Source organism: Euprymna scolopes, chromosome 6 (assembly GCF_053919585.1).
Source record: "Euprymna scolopes isolate OS-2025 chromosome 6, ASM5391958v1, whole genome shotgun sequence".
Lineage (NCBI taxonomy): Eukaryota > Metazoa > Mollusca > Cephalopoda > Sepiida > Sepiolidae > Euprymna > Euprymna scolopes.
The window spans coordinates 57,839,491-57,865,793 of NC_136487.1; positions in this window are offsets into that span (position 1 = coordinate 57,839,491).

A 26,303-nucleotide genomic window follows, 5' to 3' on the forward strand; every position below is an offset into this window, starting at 1 on the left:
ACGCAAATGCGTTCGATTAAAATACGCTATTTTTATTCTTATCCACCCTGGCATTTCATTAATAACGTATATGTATATAGCATTGTCCTAGTGGCATATGGCCGAGTGGTCCTAGACGTTGTATCAAAGTTTACAGTTATCCAAAACGGTGCTGAGTTCAATACTGAACGAAGGCAGTGAAAACTAACATTCAAAACAGAGAATCAGCAACAAGCTGGAATCCGAACACGGTACCCCCGTAATAATAATAAAGGGCCGGGTTCGAAACTCCTAACAAACGGTTCCTCCGTCCGATACCAAACACCTGATGAAGGCCGTAGGGCAAAACGGCCGAAACGTTGTGACAATAACGAATAAGATGAAGAAGTCAGTCCGACAGTCTCAATAAATGAAAACACCTCAGCTCAAAAATACAGACAATTACTAGCATTTTTTCAGGAAATATTTATTACGAAAAAAGAGTAAACTTATTCCAACAAATATACTTGCACAATGCTAGTATTTAAAAGTCATTTCCCATTTAATTGCTCATTATGAAAGCATATAGACGTATACTACATCTTGCATAGTCGAAAATCGGTCATTATACCTGCATATATATGTGTAAAGCTTACTGGCAATGGTGTTGGTATGTGAACAACTAGAAACACTGACAATAATAACTGGCATATTACATATGATCACAATGGACAAAACATATATATATATCCTTATAGGTTAATAATTTTCGCCTCATTATTTTATCTGTAATTTCACTGGCAAATGGAAGGATTGTATATTTTATACTTTTTGGAAAATGGTTAGTTTTAATTTCCAGTAGGTTTTGTATCAAAGTTTAGAAACAAATAATATTATTCATCGTCATCTAACGTTTAATCAAATACTTTATCAAACAGAACGTTTTAAATATACTCAGTCATCGAAATTCGAGTCTTAATAACTCTGGCTATGACAAAATAATAGTATTATCATTCTTTGACTCTGACATATATATATATATATATATATATATATATATATATATATACATATATACGCCACAGTTAGACACAGTTAATCAATCGAGATCCACATCACTCTATCTAAAACCATATAGTATATAAACTGATATATACTCGAGATGTTACATGATAAGGACTGTCCACTTTTCATGTAAGTAAAAATTAAAAGAGAATTAGTTAAATGGAAATGATTCCAGATAAAACGGGGATCGAACCCTGTAGATAAGTTTTAAAGAACAATAGGTTTCAAATGGAATGTTTACTTACATTTTTAATTATTTTAAAATATTTAATAAATACAAATTTGGGAAAAAACTATTCACAATTCTTAGAAAGAATGCACAATAAAAATATCGGTTACAGAATTAACAAATAGGTTAAATTCCTTTGTAAAACAAAGAGAATAGAAAATGTTATTTGTAAGTGAGTTACGTAAAATTAGGTTGGAGAAGGCATGGCATGTCATGTGTCTTAGAGGCACGTGTCGTTACGTTGCTGTGACTCCATGGCAGAAAAATATTTCTCAATATAGGATATAGAAGAGAGTTCGGAATTAATTCGGATTGGAACTGATCAGATCAGTCAGCGCCCAGAGAAGAAGAGAGGATTGGACCGATTCTGGGTTAGAGTCAAGCACCCTTTGGGAAGCGAGAGATTAAGAGTTAACTACGTAAACAGCTTTGAATCCCTGAAGTGAAGCAATCATTTCCGACCGGTTGAAGAATAAACGTATCATCATGTGGTTTTATAACTGCCGTCATTCTGTGTTCATCATTCCACCGAGAAAAGGTAATATGTTTATATTATATATAAATGTCTTCAACATGTACCTACTGTAACTGTCTCCTCTCTAAATGAAAATTTAAAATATGTGTGTTGTCAACTACAAGGAACATTTAATTATATAAACGTCACGTAAACAATATGTACCCACTCTGTCTCTTTATATATATCTGTTTATGTCTCAAATATGCAATCTGCACAAACATGACTATCTAAGACATATGAACACTCAACAACATTAAGACTCTTACAAACATGAACAACAACAAATTCATATGTCATTCTGTCTAAAATAAAACCGATATGTAACAAAGAGTCAAAATAATGAAAAAAATATTTTCGAGTCATAGCCCTATTGATAATCGTAAACTAATATCCAAATTACTTTTAAAAATATTCAGAGAATATTTATCCCTTTTATTGTTCCTTAGTAGACGATTTATTTCAAGAAAATATTACGCCGAGGTACATTTATGCATATTAGTACATTGTGCGTAATTGTGTTCCATTTAAGGTGAAAACATTGTAGTGGACACACACACACACACACACACACACACACACACACATATATATATATATATATATATATATATATATATATATATATATATATATATATACTTCGTAGCCTTGTGGGGGATGCCTTTTTCTCTTCTCTGCAACCTCTTTCTCACAAGGCAGGTGCTCGGATGAGCTCAATTCTATGGTCCCCCCTCGCCAAACTTTCACAAGAAACACTATCACTAGTTTCCCCCATTCTTTATTTGTGCCTAAACCGAAGCTTAGATTCCATGAAAAGCTTCCTTCTTAGAACTGCACGCATATGGAATTGTCTTCTCTTTTTCTACTTTCCAGCTGACTACAATATGGTTGCCTTCAAGTCTAACGTAAACAAGTTCCTGATGAGCCGTTTCATATGAATTAACAAATTTACCGAATATCTATTATTAACGGTTACTATATTGTTCAATCTCTACTGTACACCCTTTAACACTTATCCTCGAGTGACATCTTGGCCTTGATAAGTGGTGATACCTATGTAAAAAAATACGCTGCCACAATAACGGCGTATCTATAACCCCGTGAGCGATGTTAGGTCGTTGTTATTTTAAAATTTAAACTAATTCAAGAAAGAACTTTTTTCGCATGCGTGTTTAGCTACATTTTCCTGAAGGAACAAGTGGTTACTACCCCTTGTGCCGATCTTTTGATTAAAAATCTAGTTTGCTAATTACTACACCCATCTTTAGCTAACGGTTATGAAAAGAGCAAGCCGATAAGCCATTGGTGTTTTTGTTTTTAAATACACTGCTTTGATAACGTGTCTCGCGTTATTGAATTTTCGTATGGTGGCGTGTCGAGTCGTCGAAATTGTTCGATCCTGCTTGAAAACTTGTCTGCCGATTCGACGTTATTTGTTTGTGGTCTGGCGTGTCGATTCGGGAGTGCTGTTGGAAATTGCGTGGCGAAATTTTTTAAGGACCGTGCCGTATCTTGTGAATATATATATATATATATATATATATATATATATATATATATATGTGTGTGTGTGTGTGTGTGTGTGTGGGTGTGTGTGTGTGCATATGTATACTAATGACCGTCTTCAGTGTAATGTCTGTTTGAGCGCGTGGATTTTGCCGGCAGTCATTTCGGCTCATGGACTTTCAGTACCTGAGGGAGTAGCACTCGTCTGACAAGACGTTGCAATCATATATATATATATATATATATATATATATATATATATATATATATATATATATATATATATACAGGGTGTTTCAAAAGTCATTGGAACATTACAAATGTGTATATCTCATGAACTATTCCAGGTAAAAAAAATGAAACTGGTGCCATTTTAAAGCTTGCTTAATCAAGTTTTTGGTCATACTAATGATTTTCGTCTTATCTTTCCAGGTGCAGTAATGGCGTTCTCTAAACAAGACAAGGCATTTTGCGTCCTCCAATTTGCAAAGACTGAATCGTGGACATGTGTTCAGCGTGCATTTCGCAGGAAATTTAAAAAAGAAGTCCCTGAAAGGAAATCCATTGTCAGATGGCATGCTAAATTTGTGAAAGATGGGTGTTTTTGCCCAAGTAAGCGAACAGGTCGCCCTTCAACTTCAGAAGATGCAGTTGAGCAAGTTCGGACAGCCTTTCAGCGGAGCCCCCGTAAATCAGTAAGAAGAGCCAGCAGGGAACTTCAGCTTGCTCCAGCAACTGTCTGGCGTCTCTTAAGGAAACGACTGCAAATAGTACATTACAAGCTCAAGTTGGTCCAAAAGTTGAAGGACACTGATAAGCTACTTCGCCGTGACTTTTGCATTGCAATGCAAGAGAAGTTAGAAGATAACGGCTTTGATGACCGGTTGGTTTTTAGCGATGAGGCGACCTTCCATCTGAATGGCAAAGTTAACAAGCATAAAACTCGCATATGGGGTACTGAGAATCCTCATGAACTTCTTGAGCACGAGCGAGATTCACCAAAAGTGAATGTGTTTTGTGAAATTTCCAAGAAAGATGTCTATGGACCGTTCTTCTTTGAAGAGGCAACTATCACTGGTGAATCCTATCTCAACATGCTGGAAGACTGGTTAATGGCTCAGTTGAAAGAAGCAGAATCTGATGACTTCATTTTTCAACAAGATAGTGCACCATCAAACTGGAGTCTTAGAGTAAGGCAGTTTTTAACACAAGGCTGCCTGGTCGATGGATTGCGAGATCTGGGCGAGGTGATGACGTTCTCATGCCCTGGCCTCCTAGGTCTCCAGATCTTACCCCGTGTGACTTTTTCCTTTGAGGCTTTGTCAAGCAACAAATCTATGTGGCGCCCCTTCCAAGAGATATTGACGAACTAAACGCTTGAGTAACGGCAGTTGTGGAAACCATTGACGTCAAGATGCTTGAACACGTTTGGCAGGAAATGGACTATCGACTAGATGTCTGCCGTGTGACAAATGATGCTCATATTGAGCAACTTTGAAGATTCCCCACAAAACTTGGAACTTTAACCTTTCCAATGGTACCAATTTCATTTTTCAACTCCTAATAGTTTTTGAGTTATTAAAAATCGTTATGTTCCCAAGACTTTTGAAACACCCTGTATATATATTGTTTTAAATACCTACAGACACTAGAGTTTCATATATTGGGTAATCACAAGTACAGGGTTACACGATTACTGCAGCTCGAGAGATTTGAACACTGCCACGACGCCATCTCATACACCATTATCAACATTATCGGTCAAGAACCCGTGAGAAATATCTTTGAAGTTTAAATATTTAGTTTTAAATGTCATAACATCAGTTCAGAGTTACCTAATGCTTATAACATACTTATCTGCCCATGCAGGCTTAAATGCCCTTCTCTTTCAACTTTAAAGTTCTCAATAACAGGAAACAAGCGTTTATAAATCTGAAATGATTATGACTATAATATTTTTCATACCTAAAGACACTAGTGTTTAATTTTTAGGAGAATCATCAGTACTGAGTGGCACGATTGCTACCGGTCGAAAGATTCGAACTCTGCCACGCAGCCATCTCTGACTCCATTAGCATACAACAAACCTCACGGCCAAACTCAACCGCGGGAAATATCGTTGAAATGTAAGCATTTAATTTTAAATCTCGTAACATCCGTCCACTGTGGTCTAATGATTATACCATCATTCTCTGGGCATGCGAACTTAAGCGACCGACTTTCGTTTCTACTTAAAGTGCTCAATAATAAGAACTGAATTCATCAACGGCCTGACATTATTATTATTATTATTATTATTATTATTATTATTATTATTATTATTATTATTATACTCTTTTTTAAATATCTAAAGACACTATTGTTTCCTACGTTTCGGGAATCATCAGTGCAGGGTGACACAATTACTACTGGTTGGGAAACTTGATCTAAGCCATGAAGTCATATATATAAGTTAATGTAAGTATGTATACATACATACATATATATGCATGCATATATACGTTTATGTATATATGCATGTATATATGCATGTATATATGTATGTATGTATGTATATATATATATATATATATATTCTTTCATTTTGTTTGACACATTTACGGTAATAAGGTCATGGTTAACATTCAAATCGAAAATATATGACTTCAAGATACATATACAATGCGATTATTGCTATCTCTTCCAGGAAAATAATTATTCTATCTGGTCTCTACAGTCATGTGAGAAATTGTTTCATCTCTATTTTTGCTAATCTCCCAGTGGATCAAATCCTCACAATATAAGTCATGCTTAAAGAGCATTCAATATAAAAGTGTTGGAAGCAATTCACATTTCCTGTCAACAATATATAGTCTGAAGATTGAAGCATTTGTTTACTTTCTTTACGTTTGATAAGCTTTATAATCTCATATATCATTCCACTGAAGGTAATAAATTTCCTCCAAATTCTCCATGTTTACATCTGACCAAATTTCATTAGGAAGGTTTTATGAACGTATTTACGAACTTGGACCAACTTTTCTTTGCTATGTAAATGTGTTCCCCAATTCATATTAAAATATTTCAATATCAATAAAATAAAGATAGATATATTTAAAGTATAATATTCAATGAAATGGCGGTAAAGTAAAACTATAAAGGCAGAAGGTTAATCTGATATGTTACTAGCTAGGCCATCGGCGTTTCTCGGGATCGTATAAGATAATGAGAAAATGAGAAAAATTTTGAACGTACCTATTATTCTTAGAATAGAGGAAAGTTTTATGTCTATGTATCATTAAGCATCTTGAGCAAAAGTATATTTGAAATAATTGTACTTTCCCTAGGACAGAAAATTTACAGCACATATCTGGGAATAAATTCCCTTGCCTAAGGCGAGTAATGTGCAATACATATTTAAAATAAATGATATAATTTTCTGTTGTGCAAACTTTTCTGTATCTCACAGGTAAGAGTTTTTGTTTTTACATCAGAGTGCTATAAAAAGAAGACCTTATTTTTCATTTAAAAGACATACTACCTGAATATATTACCTGACTTTGTCTTTTAATAACTTCTATGCGCGTCACAGGTAGGATTTCCTTTGTTTTTTCATGTTAGTACTATGCCGCACAGTACCTTATTTCTTGGGTAGGATAATTTAATGTACATCATTTCTAAGCTATAGCTGAAACTACTCGATGAGTTTACATAATGTTCTATTGTGCTAACCTTTCCGTGTTTCACAGGTGAGAGTTATATCAGAGTGCTATAGTAACGAAGCCGCTTATTTCTCATATAAATGTCATACTACTCGAATAGTCTGGGTGACACAAAAATATTGGGTCAAAACTCTAATTAAGCCCCGTTTCTTAGTGTTTTGTCTGAACGAAATGAAACTTTGGTCATAACTAGATATTCAAAACATCACATCAAAACACTAGGGTCTTTGGCCCTTTTTTTCTCCGTAAACTGTAAAATGCTCAGAAAAACAATTGAATGTCCTCTGTTTTTTTTGGGTCACCCTGTATTACATCATCGGTTTTGATTACTTTTATGTACGTCACAAGTAACATTTCCCTTTGTTTTTCACACGGGTACTATACTGTACAAGTACCTTATTTCTTGGGTAGGATACTGTAGACGTACATTTTTCTAATTTATAAATGAAAAAACTCAATACTTTTATGAAATATTCTGTTGTGCTAAATGTTTTGTATATCAAAGGGTAAAAATGTTTTATCTAGGTGCTATAGTGAAGAAGCACATTTTTTTAGATGTAAGTTATACTACTCGAATATTCAACGGGATTTATAGTTTTAATATCTTATATAGGTCATTGATAAGATATTCTTTGTTATTTTTCATGTGAGTACTATACTTCACAAGTACTTTATTACTTGGGTAGGACACTGTGCAAGTATCTTATTTCAAATATAAAGATAAAACCATTCGATGATTTTATATAAGTTTTTTCATATGAGTACTATACCGTCAATTTTCTTATTATTTAGATTGAATCCCTCGTACACATAAATACATTAACAAAGTAAGTGAATATTTTATGTGAATTCTGAATATGAAATCTATAGACATATGCAGACATATAGATGACATATAATTCATAATGATCAGTTTATTAGTTTTGGAGTTGGCCCAAGGCACAAAAAGATATAATCATATACACATAATTTAAATTAATTATGATCGGTTAATACGTTTAAGAGTGAATCCAATACATATATATATATATATATATATATATATATATATATATATATATTAACATATACACATGCTTAAAAGTCATAATAATCGGTTATTAATTTAGGAGTGAATCTTATACGTAGAAATATATAAACCTACACACATAATTACAATTAATAATGATCGGTTAATTAGTTTGGAGTTAATTCAATAATAGAAATACATAATACTATACACATCCTTCAAATTAATAATGATCTGTTCATTAGTTTAGAAGTGAATACAATACATACAAATATACAGACATATATACATGAATAAAATTAATAATGATCGCTTGATTAGTTTAGAAGTGAATTCAATCCACAGAAATATATAATCATATACACATCATTAAAATTAATAATGATCGGCTATTTAATTTCGGAACGAATCAAATACATACAAATATACAGACATATTCACATAATTAAAATTCGTAATGATCGGTTAAATAGTTTAGGAATTAATTCAATACAAAATTCCATCACTGGATCTATTTACGTGATTATTGGAATGTAACAAATAAGCCGATATATAATATATCCTATATATTTGGAATATGGCATTGTCGTTATGTACAGCAACAACATGTTTCCCGTATGTTTTATATAAAAGTGTTCTTTTATAATTATTACCTAACATTTAAAAATCCAGAATATCGGAATGTAACAAAAAAAAATAATGGCGGAGATCGAACCCGCAACGTACTCGATGACGCTACGCTTTGCATTAAAGAAACTACTGCTTAATAATCTGGTAAATTTAATAAATAAACAGACCCCTGTTACAGATCGTGCACATGCGTAAACGACGCCATTGTCGCTATGCTCGTTAAGTTGTCATTTCTTTCAAGTGTTGACCCCTTTTTTTAATCCCTTAGCAATTGTTTTAATCAATTAAACACCCCTAACAAAATATTGCACCCTATATGCAATTTTTGAGTTACAGCACGCCATCCAATGACCATCCGTCTAGGAGGAGATACAATTTAAAACGGAGACAGACACACAGAGACATAATGAGATGTATATAATAGATTATAAACATAGATTGATTAGCTCTAACTCAACATGACGACAATATATTCGCGTTTGTTCAGTCTTGTTTGATTTGTGATATAATGTAAAATGTTCTAATCACATTCGTATACGTATGTATAGACAAACGGGTGAATTTACTATTTAGTGCAGATATAAATAAGTGGCATGGGTAAAAATGAAAATAATTTTGTGACATCGTTTTTTATTTACAACTATATAAACTATAGTAGATATATTTAATTTTACTATGTACACACATATGTGTGTATAAATATTTATATACACATATTAATTTTAATTATATAACCAGTGTAGGCGTTATAAACCTAATTTTTGCGGATAAAAACTTACCAGAACAGCGATTTAAAGTACTTAAAATAAAGCTAATTTGTCTTTGGTCTATATGTATTATGATCCGTCCAAACTTCTTTAATTGGAAAAATGGAACAGTAAAAGTAATACATGGGCACTAGAACTTGGATATATCCTGTTCCGTTTTAGATGTTACCTCCATATTCAATATATGTTCTCCAAAACCTTTTATACTTATAATTTGTCCCTTGTTTATGCTTTGATAATGATTATGAATCTTTCTAAACTTTTACTAATTGTAAAAAAATGCAGATCTTATTTAATTCATATTTGTAGTTATTTTATGAATTAACCTTCAAAATTCACCGTATATTTTGCAAAACTCTTTTCTCTAATGAGGAGAATTGCATTCTTGGAGACTCAGCCGAATGAGCTCTTTAAAATTTAGTTGGACTCCGTATGTGAAACATAAACAATGTAATGTACTTTTTCACAGGTTTCTCGTGTATATTTTGCTTTAATTAAATTGATTTCCAAGCATCATGTGTATACATGTTTTCATGATATTTTTTTCTATAACGCATGAACATACAGAGTTATATATTTTAATTATACTTACGGTGTTTATAAGACCAAATATTTTAATACACTTTGTCATAAATTCTTTTGTCCAAACTTAAAAAAGTACATTAAAAAGAGATCAATAACTGGTGGGCAACAAAACTCACGAATTTCTTTAAAAACTGTTCGGTAAAAATAATTATAAATACGTGTGTAAAAGAGATTTAGAAGGATGTCACAATGCGAGGAATGATTATAGTCGCTGTTTGTAAGAGGAGACGAGAACAAGTGGCGAATTACAAATCAATAAGTACATACATATATATATATATATATATATATATATATATATATGTGTATATATTCAGTTGTATGGTAAAATGTCTTACTTGTAAGTCTATGCGACGTATTCCATTATTAATTTCGCTTTGAATCGACCTGTTACGCACACCATTTGAAAAGGGAAATTTTTTCCGAAATTAATAATGGAATACGTCGTATAGACTTACAAGAAAGACATTTTACCATACAACTGAATATATATATATATATATATATATATATATATATATATATTAGTGTATGTACTTATTGATTTGTAAATCGCCACTTGTTCTCGTCTCCTCTTACCAACAGCGACTATAATTCATTCCTCGCATTGTGACAGCCTTCTAAATCTCGTTTACACACCTATCCCACAAAATGCGCCAAGCAAACTACATATCAATCCTAATTATAAATACCATTCAGATAAATATCAGTAAAGTCACACTATTTATAAGCAGCATGTTTTAAGTTACTAGCGAATACTATTAAAATATAGGCTGGCTAATGACAAATGACAAGAGACAGCGACTCCATGCATAGCGATTTAATGTGTTTGAACTATCACGAAGATACAAAAAAGCACAGCTTAACCGCTGTATATAAAAGTACGCATATATATATATATATATATATATATATATATATAATTATATTTTACTATAATAATTAATACATATTAAATATATATATATATATATATAATTTAGTATATATACAACCATATATATACATGCATATGTATACATATACATATACATGTGTATATATATATATATATATAGTGCTAAAAATTAATATTGTGCATATAAAATCATATATATATATTTATATATGTATGTCTGCAGGAGGCCTCAATTTTGACAAGCTTCTTGGCTTGACCATTACTCCTGATCTTAAATGGAACACGTACATCAAATCTGTTGCCAAGGCCGCTGGAAAAATGGTGGGATCTTTCTATCGATCCGGTAGATATCTCACTGCTGATGCTATTCTCTATCTATATAAGAGCCAGGTACGTCCAAGGATGGAATACTGTTGCCACATCTGGGCAGGAGCTGCTAGAAAGGACTTGGCCTGCCTTGATAGAGTTCAAAATAGTCTTCGTAGCCTTGTAGGAGATGTCCTTTTCTCTTCCTTGCAACCTCTATCTCACAGAAGAGATGTTGCGAGTTTGTCTCTGATGTATCGTTATTTTCATGGAAAGTGTTCGACTGAGCTTCAATCTATGGTCCCCCCTCGCCAAACTTTCACAAGAAACACTCGTCTAGCTGTAAACACTATCAATAATTACCCCCACTCTTTATCTGTGCCCAAACCTAAACGTAGATTCCATGAACAAAGCTTCTTTCTTAGAACTGCACGCCTGTGGAATTGTCTTCCGTTTTCCTGCTTTCCGGCTGACTACAATATGGTTGTCTTCATGTCTAACGTAAATAAGTTCTTGATGAGCCGTTCCATATAAGTTATCAAATTTTCCAAATTTGCATTACTAATGATTACTATATTGTCCAATTTCTTATGTACAATCTTTAACCCTTATCCTTGAGTGGGCTCTTGGCCTTGATAATGTGGTGATGCCTATGTAAAAAAAAATGTATATGTATAATTGTTGTATAAATTCGTGTTCTAAGATTATTAAAATAAAATGTAATTATCAAATGTAAACGTAGAATCGGCTATTAGCTGGAAACACTTCGCAGGCTTCCCTTTTAATATAAAAACCGAATTCCCTCATATTAATAAAATTATAATTCATAACCATTTACTTCCAATATCTTTATCAATTAATAAATTATTCAAGGGACAATTAAAAAGTATAAAAAGTTGTTCAGATATACTACAAATTAATAACTATACTTACTAAAAACGGACACACTTCTAATATATTACTATACTTACTAAGAAGCGACGAAACATAGGCAAGCATTTATACCTTTGCTAAATTGAGACAGGAACCATCATATTGTTTCTCTTCAAGCGCCACCATTTAATAATAAACTACACGAACATAATTAAAATTTTCCATAAAATGGATAAAGATAAGTGCACCTTGCTTAACTATTAATTTAACACCCGAAAACAATTAACTAAAATAATCTATGGGTCTAGCACGCTTGCAATAGGAATGTTCATTTATACCTACGAGTAGTAGAGCAATATTACATAAGAAAACCAATTTATTAATTTCAAACGATTACTAAATACTCTAACTAGAGGGATTTGGGAACGGAATACTACATCAATAGAGAAAACTATAGCTGTGCTGTACCTGTTTGCCTGTATACGATCTGGAATCTCTATCCTTCTAACGAAGCATATAAGACTATAGTATATATTTATGCTCTAGTATCGAAGAAAATATAAACGACCCAAATGAAAGAATGACAACCATCGAAATAAGGTTTATATATAGATATGAAAACTTTTTGCGTTGTAATTACCACAGATACCGCGATAGAGTGTGGACTATATACCACCTTTTTATTATGATGTTACTTTTACGATATGAACATCTATCTTAGAAATAAAAAATAATAATTTGAAAACGAGAAACAAATAAACGAAATAAAAGCGTGGAATAGAATTAATGTCTAGAACCTATCAATAAAATAGATAAATAATGAAGTCGCAACACACAAAAAAAACAATATAAAAACCTAAGATCGGGAAGAAATGGTGAAAAGGGTATAATATCACTTAAGAGTAATGCGAGAATTTAGGCCTTAAACAACCGTCAAGTTTAAATAGTACCAGTACTACTTCGCTGCTATAGCTTGACCACATGGAACTGTACTCCCCTTTTCTTTCACCCAAATTTTTCTTCCTCCCTTTGACACGCCTTCCTTCAAAACTCTTACTGTTCACATTCAAAACTAATACACGCAACTTTCCTTCAGGGCGCAAATTACACTCGTATAACTTATAAAAAAATGAATGTAATCTTCACGCTCCTTTCAATACCGATACTTATTTTGTCTGATGAAGTGGAAAGTGGTCTCTTTGAATTGGGATTCCACTGGAACAGATATGTGCATATGTAACTGTAGAATCGAAGAAAATGAAGGGAGGAAGCGCCCACGTGTCTGCGCGTCATGCCTTACCTTGGAACACTCCTACGGCGTACGTGCATGGCCGAAACCCGGGAGAAATTCCAAAATGGCCCCGGCCTCATCTTGTAGATTGTGCGATCATCACTGGGCCCCACGTGACCGTTCTTTGGCTGCTGATTGACCGAGGACGAACGCCGGAAGGATAAAGGGAGTGTCTTTGGAACATGGGGGGTCTTTTCTAGGATCGACGTCAGTGTGATCGTATCGGTGAACTGCTGCAGCTTTAAGAGTACCTTAGTGTGTGTGTGATTTTTTGGGACTTGCTCGTCTGCTGACTTTACAGGACTTTCTTTTCTGCTGATCCTACAGGACCTGCCCTTCTGCAGAACTTGGAACAAAACTTCAAGCCTCTTCTTTCTTTTCACACGTAGTCGCCTAAAAAGGTAGAATCCGACTTACTTGTGAAACGGCTTTAGTAACCAATAATGTTTATATAATTATTAATAACAAACTATATGCACATATACACAAAAACACAGTAATGTTTGATTTTTATAAATTGATATGACTTTATATCAGTCTCTAAAAAGTTACATATTGTTGTTGTTGCAAGGTTGAACAATAATTAGTAAGGAAATACAATGAAGACGCAAACAACAAGATAACGCAATAATAAGTGTATTAAAGAAAAGGTATATTTACAATATGTACAAATGACGGTGTCGAGTCAGAGAGTCTTGGTGGGAGGACAGGTACGCTCTTCGGCGTCACTTCCGGTGGCATTTAAGTAAGACACTCAAGGCCAACCTAGGATTGCCATTTATAGTGTTATGTTATTCGCATATGCAAATAAGTGGTTGCCACCACAACACCCCCTCCCAAGATTTGAAGTCACACAGATTTCAATATCTTTTTCTTTTTGGGTTTACCATTAATGGTTCATTCACTTTTTTTTCCTACCTGATCTTCGGGATTCAGGTGCATTTTGAGGCGGTTCCAAATTAAAAGATTCGTATATGATATCTATGGTGTCCTCCTCTTCGACTGTTGTCGTATCATCATCATCTTGGATATGACGTTTTATTATCTGATTTAGGTGCCTTTTATGTATATTCTGTGGACCTTTAATCATGTGTGTACAATCACCAATGCGTTTATCTACTACTCCACATTCCCAGTAAGATGTGTTATTTCTGTAGCACTTAAAATATACTCGATCTCCCGAGTTATATTTCTTTCTTCTCGTGTGTGTAGTGTTTCGGATAATGCCTGCCTTGGCAATAGTTTGTCAAACGCTGATTTTACCTTTCTGGCAAACATTAGATCAGCTGGTGATATGTTTGATGGTGTACTAGGATGTGCTGTAATCCTATATACTTGCAAGAATTTGTATAATTTGTATTTGGTACTCCAATGGATTTCTTTAACGCTCGTTTAAGCGTGTCCGCGAACCTTTCCGCGAGGCCGTTCGACCTTGGATGATACGGCGGAGTCGTGTTGTGCTTCACTCGGAACGTGTCGCAAAATTCCTTAAACTCTGCGGATGTGAACTGCGTTCCGTTGTCAGTGACCAGTGTGTCTGGTACACCGAATCTTGCAAACAACTCGTGTAGGAACCCTATTGAGTTGTTCGTTGTTGGATTCCTGCAACGCATTACCTCCGGCCATTTTGTGAAACTATCCACTACAATTAAATAATAGTTTTCACCTACTGGACCAGCGAAGTCCATGTGGATTCTCGACCATGGTTGGTCGGTTTTCGGCCAAGGTTTGTGTACTATAGGTGGAGATTTTGCCGCTAACTGGCATCCTTTACATTTATCAATTGTTGTCGCTATGTCAGTGTCCATGTTACGCCAGTACACGTAGCTTCTCATTAACGACTTCATTCGATTTATCCCCGGATGTCCTGTGTGGAAATCTCTTAACATCCTATTCTGCAATGTTTTGGGTATTACCACTCTCTCGCTGTACAGTAACACATCGTCACATATGAAGAAAACTTCCTGCACCTTTGTGTCCGTTATAATTTTCTATTTTATGTCCTTTATATATTCGTCTTTCTCGGCTTCCCTTTTAATGTCCGACAAAGTTACGGGTAGTTCCTTAATGATGTTTGCTACCATATTTTTTAATTCAACATTTGTCCGAATTGCTGCAATGACTGATTCTTCCAGATTGTGTTTCTGTGGTATCAGTCTTGACAGTCCATCCGCATGGCAAATCTTTTTTGATGCTAGATGTTGTATCTGGAAATCGTAATTATGTAGTATTGTACCCCAGCGCAGCAATCTATTTGCGGTGTATACCGGCAATCATTTTTTTGATCCATAGATCGTGACTAACGGTTTATGATCGGTTTCAAGTATGAATTGTCTACCCTATAAATATCGGTAAAATTTAATCACGGCAAAGATTATGCTCAACGCTTCTTTTTCGATTTGTGAATACGCCCTTTCGGCTGGTATCAGCGTTCTCGAAGCGTGCGCTATTGGTTTTCTAGACCCATCCGGCATAATATGTTGAATACATGCTCCTAAGCCGTAGGAGCTAGCGTCACTAGCGACGACTATTTTTAAGTTTGTGTCAAAGTGCGTTAAGAATAATTCGGATGTTAGTGCGCTCTTTATTTTGTCAAAAGCGGTTTGACATTCTTGCGTCCAGTTCCACGGTGTATCCTTTTTAAGCAGATTATTTAAGGGGGCTCGCAAGTTATGCATTCCTTCAATAAAAGATTGGTAATAATTTGCGAGTCCCAAGAAACTCTGCAAGGTTGTTACATTATCGGGTGCTGGCATATTTTTTATTGCCGCAAATCTGTCTGGGTCTGAACGTCGTCTGTTGTTTGTTTATTATGTGTCCAAGATACTTAATCTCGCTCATACAAAAGTCACATTTACTTTCTTTTACTTTAAAGCCGAATTCTTGTATTCGAGTAAATACTTGTTTCAAATGTTCCTTATGTTCTTCTAGGGATTTGCTCCTAACAACAATGTCGTCCATGTATGCACATGCGCACTCAATACCACTTAGCATGGTGTCCATCGCTTGCTGAAAGATGGCAGGCGCTACTTTGATGCCAAAAGGCAATCGGTTGTATTTGTATAATCCCTTATGCGTATTGATGCATAGTATTTTTGAGCAATTCTCCTCGACCGGTATTTGCAAATACGCGTCGCTCAAGTCTATCTTGGAGAAGATATTACCCCCATTCAACTTCGTGAATATTTCCTCTGGGCTTGGTAGGGGGTAATGGTGATCTTTTAATAGGGAGTTGACCCCGGTCGAAAAGTCTGCGCACACTCTAACTTCGTCATTATTTTTCTTTACGTATACGGTGGGGGCTGCCCACTCGCTGTGTTCTATTTTTGATAGAATTCCCGTCTGTTCCAATCTATTTAATTCTTTATCAATCTTTTTCAACCCAGCGAACGGAACATTTCGCTTTTTTCTAAAAATTGGGCTGGCGTTTTCTTTAAGTTCAAACGAGGCCTTGAATTTATTGCAGCGACCTAAGTTAGTCGTGAATGCCTCAGGAAAAAATTCTTTTAAATCGTCTTTTATATTTACTGTTGTTGGAGACGAACATTCTAATTTTTTACAGAATGTATTGATTGGCTTATCACATAGTCCGAATTTCTCAATTAAATCTATTCCAAACAAATTTTCACTATTTTTTAGTACAAATATTTTTAATTTCTTCGAAATCCCTTTCAATTTTATCGGGAGGACAACTTCTCCTTCAAATTTTATACCACCACCAGTTACCGTCCGGGCTGCTTTACTAGTTTTTATCATAGCCGGTTTTCCCAACTTTTTCCACGTATTCAGGTTTATTATAGAAACATCGGAGCCGGAGTCGAGTTGTAACTTTATTGATGTTTTAAATATTTCCACTTTTACGTATTTTCGCCGATCTTTGTCTAATTTTGTATTTGATTTTGTTTGCTGTACTCTCTTTCTGGTGTAATCTTTATATCTGCAGCAATCGCATTTGTGTCCCACCTTCTTACAAATGTAGCATTTTTTCTTCTTATAAGGACAATCTGATTCCCAATGCTTTTCTGCACATCTCTTACAGTTATATCTAGGAAGAGGCTTGTTATATTGTGTACTATATTTATGGTTATTATCTTTGGAATATCCCGTTCCATTGCTTTTCTTTGTAAAGTTCTGGGTTGGTGCGTATGGTTTTCTAACTTTTCTTACATATGCCACTCCGGATTCTTCTATATTTTTTTAATCCTTTTTTAGTGTAATGTCCCTTTCACAGTCCTCTGCTAGTTTCTGGAGGGTTAAATCTTGCTCAGATTCCAGCTTAGACAACACTCGTCTGCGCATTCTGCATTTCTCGTGGAAACTAACACTTCAGCGAAGATTAGACATTTAAAATCTTTTACCGTTAGTTCTGCAAGCTTAAAATTATCGCAGTTTTTATTGACACTGATGCGTATGTCAAATAATCTTGGTTGTCTATCTTTCTTAGATTCATGCACAGCCATCTTTTATGAAAAAGAGATATATTTGGATTAAATAATTCTTTTAGTAATTTTACAGCTTCCATGAACTCTAATTCCGCAGTTTTTTTAGGTAATATGTAATCTACGAATTTGCTGTGTTCTGATGTACTCAATTTTCTGAGTAAGAGGCTTACTTTCTGACTATTTGGCCAATTTTTACAGTCCAGTTGAAAAACATCCTCGTATCTTGTGTAGTATGCTTCAAAATTCTTCTCTTCCTCAAGCACATAATGAAATGTGTCCATGCTATTAAAAATAGTTGTATGGGAGAAATTAACACTATCGACATTTTCTCGATTACTCTTTAGTAGTTCCAGTGTTTTAGCAAAACGTTTTTCTTGTCTTTCTTCATATTCCAATTGTAGTTTCTTATGCCTTTCCTCCTGTTCCAAATGTAGTTTCTTATGCCTTTCTTCCTGTTCCAATTGCAGTTTTTTCTGCTTTAATTGTGCGATTTTCTGCTTTTCTTCTTGTTCCTGCTGCCATTTCAATAATCTGTCCTCTCTCTTTTCCTCGCGGTCAGCCTGTGCCTGTATCTGTGTTTGCAAAAGCTCGTTTTGTGTAACTTGTCTGCGTTCATCCCGCTCAGCCTGTGCTTTTAAAAATGGCATGAACATTTTTGATAAGTCTTCCATGTTTTGTTTTTTTTTTGTTTTTTTTTAATGTGTAGTTAAAAAAAAATATTGTACCATGTACCATATACACCGGTTTGGGTTACAACAAAAAAACAAATCGCTGTAAGCTACTGTTTTCAATAATAATATCGCTGCTTGCAATAGTATATTCTTTTTGCGAGTCACGCTGCAAAAAAAAAAAAAAATAAAACAGGTTTATCTGGAATCACGAAATGGAATTGACTTTCCGTTTTTAGGCACTTACTAATAAGTAACTCTTTCCACAAAATAAAAGTTTTTTTTTTTAATCGAGTCACAATTGAATATATGTATGCAGTACATTTAGTTCTTTGAGTTTTTTTTTCTCTAGTATTTTAATAATTAAAATACCTCTTAAATTGAGATTACCTTTTTTCCGTGACGTTTTACTGTATTATCCGTTATTCAGTGACAACTTCAAGAAAAAAAATCCTTTCCTTGAATTTTAGTTTTAGCTGTGGTATTTCCTTTTAGTACCGACATTAATCAAAACGTTAATTAAAAAGTCCTTTAGTTGTTGTTTGGTTTACGGAGAACAGTAATTAGAATCCACTGGTGAACTTTTTCGTAAGTTACTTCCTTGCTTTTCGTAATACGGGTCTGACCTGTCGTTTTTGCGACAGAACAAAGTTCGCTTTTCGTTTGCAAGTTGGTCCTTTAGTAAGATTTGTCGTGTAGCGACAAACAAAAATTCACTTTTACATTCGTTTGAAAGTCGGATTCCCAGAAAACGGCGTAAATTGTCGCTTTTGCCACGTTAGAGTTTTTTTTTCACTTGAGTTGAAACTTCTCTTTAGCGTAAAATCCGTTTGCTCATCAACACTTTGCATTCCTTAAAAAAAATGGACAACCTTTGCGTTGTACTTTTTTTTTTTGAATAGTTCTTCGTCAAAACTGTTATATTTGACGCTTCATATCTCGTCGCCAACTGTTGTGGTTGCAAGGTTGAACAATAATTAGTAAGGAAATACAATGAAGACGCAAACAACAAGATAACGCAATAATAAGTGTATTAGAGAAAAGGTATATTTACAATATGTACAAATGACGATGTCGTGTCAGAGAGTCTTGGTGGGAGGACATGTACGCTCTTCGGCGTCACTTCCGGTGGCATTTGAGTAAGTCACCCGAGGCCAACGTAGGCTTGCCATTTATAGTGTTATGTTATTCGCATATGCAAATAAGTGGTTGCCACCACAACACATATCATTAAAATGCGGAGTAAAAAATTAAATAGTCTACCATTTTAAATACGAATAAGTTCAGTCTTAAAATTACTCGATAGTAATGGATATTATGCAGATATATTTTACATGGATATTACATGCCTGATTTACTCGTGAATTTATATGCTTTACAGACGTTACATATTTGATGTTACTGTCGTAAAAATAAATGTTTCAGTTTTTATATAAATCTAAGTGCAATTAAACTCTTTCATTTCTACCTTGTTTTATAAGTCAATTAACGTCTATGTGATTAATCATTATGAACTTCTTTGATATATATGTATAATATCGCTTTCAAACAAACTGCATAGTTAGATCATTACTACTGAAATGACCATTCCTATTATAAAGAATCAAATAATTATCTCAGAAAACATACGTACCTACATGCATGCGTTTTTTAGAGTTTAAATTGCGAACGACGTTATATTTTTATAATGAATGAAAAATGACAGCAAATATGTATTTTTATAAGTTAGCAATGTTTTGTTCTAAACTCAACAGCACATTTCCCACCTTTCTAAATAGATTTTTTTACATGGAATCGGTTTTTATATTTTTTCGAGGTTTATACAAACTCTCTGTATTGTAGCTAAGGTCTAGTATAATAAAAATAACTACAATCAGGAAATTTACAGCAAATTTATATTATTTCAAATAGTGGAGATAAAAATTAAACATACATTGCCCTTGTATCGAGTTATTGTGGCGGATTATATTATCAGGTTCTAGATGTCAAAATACGAAATGTGTTCCAAATGAAATGCACAAACAGAACAAAAGAGGATTAAGATTGCATTGTTATAATGAGTATTAACTGAAAGTTTCATCTTTCTGTTGGAGATATTGACGCTGTCAGCTTCTAAAAAATCAACTTCCGTCATAGGGGTGCGTAACACGTAATGCTGCGTCATTGAATAGTTGACAAATGTGCATTTAAATGGTGGTTGCTATGTAGCACAAAAAATTATAGAGCACAAGAGTTTGATTGTATTAATGGTATTATTTGCGTCATTGTATCTCTTACACTTCTGGAGATAAACAAATAGCAGACTGAGCGTTTGGAACGACCCACGTATACATAAGCATGTTCAGGAAACTCTGCACAGCCATCGTAAATCGCTAGCAAAATGCATTAAAAACTGGTGATTATGTTGAGTGAAAAAAAAAATCAAAAACACTAAATATCTCTTAGTTTAATGGTACTACATTAGTTCTCATAATTTTATTAAATTTTGATAACAAAAATAGAAGGATTTACTTTACGAAAATGTTTTACAAACGCGCTGGTTTAAACATGATTAAACATGAAAGATACACGTAATCAGTCATCTTTATCCTAGTATAAATGTAGCCTACTATGTTATACAAGCTCATTAAACAAGGGTAAACCACTTCAGCCATAACATGTCTATTTAATGACAACTTATACGGAATCTGGCTCGCAAGTTTAACTGCCGACATATTAAAATCATATTGGAAGGGTGCATATATTAGGATATTATTTTTTTAAATATTCCTTTGTATCACAAAGGTATGCATCATAAATTTATTTGCTACATAATATATAGAATTTTTTTAACAACTATAAACACTAAGTCTATCAAAGAAATTCAAGAGCCGAAACACAATTTTTCTACGTATGGCGTTCCTCAATGATTTATACCGGTTCATAAATTTTCAAAATATTCAGTAATCATCTTCCAAGTTATTTAAGATAATGAGTTGAGATTTACATAAACAATACGGTACAATTATCTACGAAGAATATTGGTTATGAAGCCTTTACTGAATTACTCTTGATCAGTAGCTTGGGTTTCCATAAGGTAAAGTTCCCTGCCGCTTTACCACAATTAAAACCAAGCATCCCAGCAACGCCTAGACCACTGTTTTGTTCGAGACAAAAGAGGAAGGTACTTGCGTATATAAAAATAACTCTAATATTTCCAGATAAGAAGAGAATATCTACACGAATTCTGTTGTTCGGGTCAATTATCAAGTCATCACTCCATGGTGTTCATAATATTTGACGCAATACGCAACCTACTTAAGAATCAGAATGGCTACCGTTCCTTCTTTTGTGGTTGCTTCTATAATAGTACTCTACGTTTATTAGACAGAATTAAAAATTGACCACGGTACATGTTGGATTATCTCTTTTGTTCCTTACAACGGCTGTTTATAAAAAGTCTATGCAATCTTTATCCTAAATTAAATCTAATGTTTCCGTAAGAATTAACGGCTTGTCAACATTCTGAAAAATGTCTTCTTTCTCTACAAAAATTGTCCCTAATTTTTTTTCCTCTATATTCTCTTATTTCCAAAAGAAAAAAAAATATTATTCCTTTATATCGCTTAGGTATATATAAATTTCCACGAATAAAGCTTCCGTAAATGGGTCCCTTCATATGTTGAATATTAATGCTATACAGCTTTAATGGCGAATTAATTAAAATCCAATGTCAAAAATATCTAACATTAACCTTTCTGTCATTAATTAAATAGATCACCGATTTAATTAATTTCCATTGACAATAATTAAGTGCTTAACCCTTATCCAGCAGCGACACTTTACAAGCGGCGTCCAAAAATTAAAAATATCTACAAAACAGATATAAAAGCCTACATAATAAAAGATATTAAGATTTCTAAATTAAATAACTAAATTAGAAACTGCATGACAGAAAACATAAACATTAATGTATTAGTAATAATTAAAGAATGACATCATTAATATTCTTCTGTTAATTAGATATGACTAGATGCATTATATTGTAATTTCCTAATGATATCTTATTTCATATCTTATCTTAAAGAAACCTCACAGTAAAACATATCGATGTTCTGAATTCAATTAAAGAAAAGAATGAAATAATATCCGTAGTAAATCTTATTTACCAGTAATTGTAACAACACAAATATACGAATATGAGAAATGGTATTTATAGTGATATAAACAAGGAATGATACGGGACAGTATATAATGTGAAAAGATATATGTAAGAAAAATTGATACACACACACACACACACACATATATATATATATATATATATATATATATATATATATATGTGTGTGTGTGTGTGTGTGTGTGTGCAAGGATATGTGTTACAATTATATATGTATACTATGACGATGCGTCCCGGTTAGAAAATCCCCAAAGGGAATTTATGTCCGAAACGCATCGTATATTAAAAAATAAAAAGAGTGATGTACGTACCGGCTGTAAACGTATCACAACCAAGTAGCACTTACCCAGATTCTTGATAGTAATTCCGTCGTGGAATATTCTTATGAGATTCACGGTTGACGAAATACCAGGCAATGAATAACGGAACAACACGGTTGTATATATTATACGCATGTCATTTAATTATGCGTTAAGAATACAATAATCAATACCAAATGATAAAAGGAAACCATAATAAGAAGAACACATGCAGACAGTGTCAAACGGGTCAAAAGGAGGGAGTAACAATAAAGAAAACTGTTCAGATAAACACAGCCTCTTCTCTTCCCTCCCCCTTTTTTATCTTTTTTTTCACCTAGAAAATTATTGAGTCATAAGAGGCAGCAGAAATTATTTAAAATAAACAAAAAACAGTTCAGTCCAGCGAGTCGATTTTTGTGAAATATTGGGGGGGGGTGATATGGAATACTTAGCTGTGAGGATGTGCATTCACCCAATGGGTAGGTATCCGATAAAATTCAGTGTTCCGTTGCTTTAAAGTGAGTGAAGCAGTCCTTATATATATATATATATATATATATATATATATATATATATATATATATATATATATATATATACAAATATACAAATCTATATAACTATAAAAGTCAAATGGCCTGGTAACGGGCTTTGGAACCCAACATCCGGTTTACAACTTCCGGTTGCTCATGCGTACATAAAAATAATCAACGCTACAATAAAACGTATTGTTTTACTGTGCGTCCCAATTTGTTCGCGTTTAAATTATCCAATTAAACAATTATTAATACTTTCTGCATTTTTTACATCGTTAGGTTTCGTATTACGTTTAAGTTATTTAAACGCAATTTTCTTACAAATGAATCTATTTTACCCATTCAAAACCATAAGAGAATTTTACAACAGTGATTTACCCACCGCCTTTATTCTTTTGTTAATTTATTCTCCAGCGTTTAATACACATTTCTTAACAAACATTCATACATTTTTCTACACTACCAACATAATTAAATAATCCCGAAAATATGTTTTTTATTTGCGTTACAAATAAATAATCAACGCGAAAATTAAACGTATTGTTTCATGATTTACGTTTTAAGCGTCCCAATTGTTTTATTTTCGCGTTTAAATTAAAAGATATATCAACATTTGAATTTAACTTTAAGTAGTATTGTATCTGTTCAGTGCACATTTACCTATACGTATGACTGTAGATTTTTCTTTCAAAATTAAACACTTATAAATAGAACAACTCATAGAAATCTGTCTATACTCTCTTTTCATTTAAATATACTTTCATATAAATGTTTCTGTTATGTCATAAAAAAAATGTTCCTCTTTGCGTCACAAGTGTCACGCTCATACATTCATTCCATAGCTAATATACCATACTGACCCAACGGATCACGAGTAGTCTAGTATATATTTAAAAATCTAATATATAAAAGGCTATATGCCTGTCTGTCTCCATATTTTTAAACTATGTCTCAAGAACTAAAAGTCGGTTAGCTGCGCTATGTGTCTCAAATGATTGGGTTTTTACGAACGATTCATTTATGGGTCTTACACCGATATAACTAGTTTGTAAAGGTCGAAGAATAGGCCAAGTTGAAAAAAAAACACCATATATTTTGTTATGGAGCGTAATAAGCCACAAAGAAAACAGAACAACGTAATAGAGTTTAAACAATGTATTACTGGAACAACAACGTAAAAAGCTTACAACTGAAAAGAGTAGTAAACGTCACCGAGCAGACGAGGGTTGCTGTGGTGTTTAATCCACACCTTGGATCAAAAGGTCTATGGTTTATATAATGGATAGAACTGTCCATTTGGAGGATGATTCCCCCACAACGATTTTGTAGATACATCTTAGTTTATTTTTAATTTTTATTTTAATTACTTCATATGCGTGCCCCCTTGCTATAGTAATAACGCCCCCAGGTTTGAATGTAATATCATCAGCTTTAAATGGTACAGTTTTGCTTTCGGTTTCGATTCTAGCTGATGGTATTTACCTACTTTTGTTTTACTTTTAAAATCACGACTCGTTAATAATGCACTAAATTTGGAAAAATTAGAATATCACATTTAAGCGTAGGTGACCTCCCTCGAGCTAGAATATATATTTGAAGAAATAGAGAAATGTGAGATATATTTAATACTAATATATATTAATTGCAAATTCCCTATGGTGCATTACCAATAAAAAATATGTATACGGCTTATTTTATATTGTGATTTAATGTTTTGGTAAGCATTTCCCTCTAAATTTAACCAGTTCAAACATGTATATGTTTTAAATATCAGAACATTTAAGGTTGATGAAATGTGAAATTGTCGATGCAAGATGGTTTGATAATAAGTGAGTTTTTATATGTATATACAGTAGAAACCCAGGATACAGTGGCTCTATGATACAGTGTTTTTAGGCGACGATGTGGAATATGACGTTTTCGGAATTCTGAGTACGGTATATTCCCCGCCTTATTGTGTTGTTTATAATATAATTTGATTATGTACATGTATTGTATAAGGCACTGCATTTTGTTACTAATTATAATGCCGTATCCCGGAGTTATATTGTATAATATGTATGTGTGTATACTCTATCAATATTTTATAGGCAAACAAGTAAAGGCAGTTAAGTCAGTCTGAAAAAAGATATGAAGCTTTGTCCCGGTACACTTCAGTTCGTCTTGAACTAGAACATTCACTGAATCGATTTGATTAAAACATTTGCGATTTCATGTATGGGAAATTGGAAAATCTGTTGATCCTTATTTAATCTCGAAAACCGTCGAATCTCACACCTTGTACATATATAAAAAGGCATATTCTTTGTATATGTTTGTTCCCGTTATTTTTGGACTCAAAAACGACCGATCTAATTAATGATATTTCACATAAATACATTTTATTTTCCTTGCCGTGTTCTTGGGTAGGTTTTATATTGAAATATCATATAAGTACCACAATCGATAATCGGAAATCCGATTGAAAAGAAAGCAGTCTAATTCTGACCCGTATGAACAGTTGTATACAGTCTTAACTCACAAGTACACTAGAGTATTTATATCATCGCATAAGCAAATTATCCTGGTGTATAAAATAAGAAGTAATCGCTTCGATTAGACAAAGGCGCAATTGAAATGAAAATCTCTGTTTACAGCAGAATCGAACTATGACATATAATACTGGCGTCTTAAACTTCAATTAAAACTATTATATAAAAAAATCATAATATTAACGTAAGGTTATCTACAGTACACTGTAGAATAAAATGTATTGCAGACTGTGGCACTTTGGTGGGACGTGTGCACTGGATCGTATTCGCGACTAAAGCAGGCAATTAATCGATTTGATTTTTTAAAAAATGGGCGAATTCACCGAT